We start from the raw sequence: 3,561 nt of genomic DNA on the forward strand, positions 1-3,561 counted from the left end.
CTTTGATTAGTCACCGATACGTAACAGACTTGTTGAACAAATAATCATGTAAAAATGGATATGAATCAGGCGGTTACCAACACTTTAACCAAGGAGCATGCAGAGGATGATTTTATAACTGGAGACAGAAAGCTGTTAAAGAGTAAATGGCTTCTAAGTAATGGATGTGTCTGCCAGCAGTGAGATTTTCTTTTTCAAAGTTGAAGAGGTCTATAAAATCCTGTTTCATGCCAGTCAGAGACTATGTCTTTATAAAGGCATATTTGCAGAGAGTATCAGCAAGGTTTAAAAACAAAAGGATCACTGGAGAAAAGAAATCATAGCAAAATGCATGCCTCCTGAATTCCAGGCATTTGCATGCATCTGTGAAAATGCTGAAGACAAGGGGGAAAAAACAATGTAAGTAAAATCAATAAGGTAGAAAAAAATCATGTACAATAAAGCCTTATAATTACAACATTTTCAGCTGAAGAAACAGATTATCTAGACTCAGTAGGAGCAGTAGGAGACTTAAAAATCTTTGTATTTTTGATATTTAATGGTAATTTTAATACATTTCACGCTAACATTTTATATATTTGATCGTGGAAGAATTATTTTAAGCTTGTCCTTTTATTGATTTTTTTCAGTCATACATGAATATACATACATTCATTTTCATATTCTTTTTCTCCGTGAGCTACTACAAGATCTTGAATATATTTCCCTGTGCAAAAATATGGAACGCTTCACGAATTTGCGTGTCATCCTTGCGCAGGGTCCATGCTAATCTTCTCTGTCTCGTTCCAATTTTAGTATATACACTGCCGAAGCAAGCACTAAGCTTGTCCTTTTAAATGTCCCTCTTTTTTTTAAAAAAAAAAATCATGTTTCCATCCTATGTAGCTTGATATAACTTGGCTTCAATTTCTTTAGAGCAGTTTTGGGTTCAGAGCAAAATTGAGAGGAAGGTACAGAGATTTTCCCATGTAGCCCTGCTTCCACACAAGCAGAGAGCTGCCCACAGTGACCCCATCAAGTTCATGCTGCGTTCCACCTCTTCATCCCCCCCGCCGAGCCGCTGGCAAACATCGATCTTTTCATTGTCTCCATAATTTTGCCTTTTCTGGAATGTCATATAGTTAGAATCATATAGTATGTAGCCTTTTCAGATTACCTTCTTTCACATAACAATATGCATTTAAGTTTCCTTTATGTCTTTTAATGCTTGATAGTCATTTATTCTTAGAACTGAATAATACTCCATTGTCTGGCTGTACCACAGTTTACTTATCCATTCACCTACTAAAGGACATCTTGGTTGCTTCCAAGTTTTTGCAGTTATAAATAAAGCTGCTCTAAGTATCCATGTGCAAATTTTTTGTGTGGCTGTAATATTGTGTGTATATAAGCTTTCAACTTCTTTGAGTAGATACCAAGGAGTGCAATTGCTGGATCATATGGTAAAAGTATGTTTAATTTTGTAAAAAAGTTCCAAACTGTTTTCCAAAGTGGCTGTATCATTTTACATTTCCACTAGTAATGAGAGTTCCTGTTCTCCACGTTCTTGCCACCATTTGGTGCTGTCAGTGTTTTGGATTTTGGCCATTCTAATAGGTATGTAGTTGTATCTCATTTTAATTTTCATTTCCCTGATGAAATATGATGTGAATGCCCTTTTCATGGGCTTGTTTGCCATATGCATATCTTCTTTGGCGAGGTATCTGTTAAGGTCTTTAGCCCATTTTTAACCTGGATTCTTGGTTTTCTTATTGTTAAGTTTTACGCATTCTTTGTGTATTCTAGAAAACAGTCCTTTATCAGGTATGCCTTTGCAAACATTTCCCTCCAGTCTGTGGCTTATCTTCTCATTCTTTTGACATCATCTTTCACAGAGCATCAATTTTTAATTTTAGTGAAGTTTAACTTATGGTTACTTCTTTCAGAGATTGTGCTTTTGGTATTGTATCTAAAAAGTCATTGCCTTACCCATGGTATCTAGATTTCTCTTGTGTTACCTTCTAGGAGTTTTATAGTTTTGTGTTTTACATGTAACTTTGTAATCCATTTTGAGTTACTTTTTCTGAAAGGTATAAGGCTGTATCTAAATTAATTTTTTTCCTGTAGATGTCCAGTTGTTCTAGCCCCATTTGTTGAAAAGATTATCATTGCCACATTGCATTGCCTTTGCTCCTTTGTCAGAGATCAGTTGAGTATATTTATGTGCATTTATTCTGTTCTATTGATCTATTTGTCTGTTCTTTTAGCAACACCATACTGTCTTGATTACTATAGCTTTCTAGTAAGTCTTAAGTTGAGTAGCATTTGTCTTCCAACTTTGTTCTTTTTCCTCAATATTTTGTTGGAATTCTGGGTCTTTTGTTTCTCCATATAAGTCTTAGAATCAGTTTGTCTATATCCTCAAAATGACTTGCTGGAATTTTGACTGGGCTTCCATTGAATCTACAGATCAAGTTCGGAAAAACTGACATCTTGACAATATTGAGTCTTCCTATCCATGAACATGGAATATCTCTTTATTTCTTTCTCCTTTGATTTCATTGATCATAGTTCTGCAGTTTTTCTCATATAGATCTTTACACATGTTTTGTTAGGTTTATATCTAAGTATTAATTTTTTGGTGCTAATATACATGGCACTGTGTTTCTAATTCCAAGTTCCATGGTTCATTGTTTGTATATAGGAAATCATTGAATTTTGTATATTAAGCTTGTATCTTGCAGTCTTGTTATACTTGCTTATTAGTTCCAGGTTTTTTTTTTTTTTTTTTTTTTTTGTAGGTTCTTTTGGATTTTCTATATAGACAATAATGTAATCTGCAAACAAAGACAGTTTTATTTCTTCCTAACCAATATGTTTACTTTTTAAATTTCCTTTCTTGTCTTATTTCATTAGCTATAGCTTCCAATATAATTTTGAAGAGGAGTGATGAGAGCTGATATTCTTGCCTTGTACCTGATTTTAGTGGGAAACCTTCAAGTTTCTCACCATTAGTGTCATGTTAGTTTTAGATTTTTTTGGTAGTTATTCTCTGTCAAATTGAGGAAGTTTGTCCCTACTTCTAGTTTACTGAGAGTTTTTATCATGAATGGGTGTTGAATTCTGTCAAATGCTTTTTCTGCATCTATTGATATGATCACGCAATTTTTCTTTTTCAGCCAGCTGATGGAGTACATTAATTGATTTTTAGATGCTGAAGTAGCCTTGGATGCCTGAGATTAATCCCACCTGGTCATGGTATGTAATTCTTTTTATGCATTGTTGGATTAGATTTCTTAATATTTTGTTGAGGATTTTTGCATCTGTGTTCATGAGAGTTATTGGTCTGTAGATTTCTTTTCTTGAAATGTTTTTGTCTGATGTTAGTATTAGGGAAATGTTGACCTTATAGAACGAGTTAGGAAGTATTCCTTCTGCTTTTGTTTACTGAAAGAGATTATAGGGAATCAATACACTTTCTCTGTAAATGTTTGATAGAAGTCACTAATGAACTCACGTGGGCTTAGTGCTTTCTGTTTTGGAGGATAATTAATTATCGGTCAACTTCTTTATAGATATGAC

The 3,561-nt window shown here is 33.9% G+C and overlaps 1 non-coding gene across 1 annotated transcript; it reads right to left on the reverse strand.

The window, feature by feature from the left end:
• Positions 1-712: 712 nt before the first annotated feature.
• On the reverse strand, positions 713-817 carry LOC123614940 (U6 spliceosomal RNA). The gene has a single exon (XR_006722447.1). It is a non-coding gene; the product is annotated as a U6 spliceosomal RNA (small nuclear RNA).
• Positions 818-3,561: the final 2,744 nt, after the last annotated feature.

The sequence above is a fragment of the Camelus bactrianus genome, chromosome 31 (assembly GCF_048773025.1).
Source record: "Camelus bactrianus isolate YW-2024 breed Bactrian camel chromosome 31, ASM4877302v1, whole genome shotgun sequence".
Classification (NCBI taxonomy): domain Eukaryota; kingdom Metazoa; phylum Chordata; class Mammalia; order Artiodactyla; family Camelidae; genus Camelus; species Camelus bactrianus.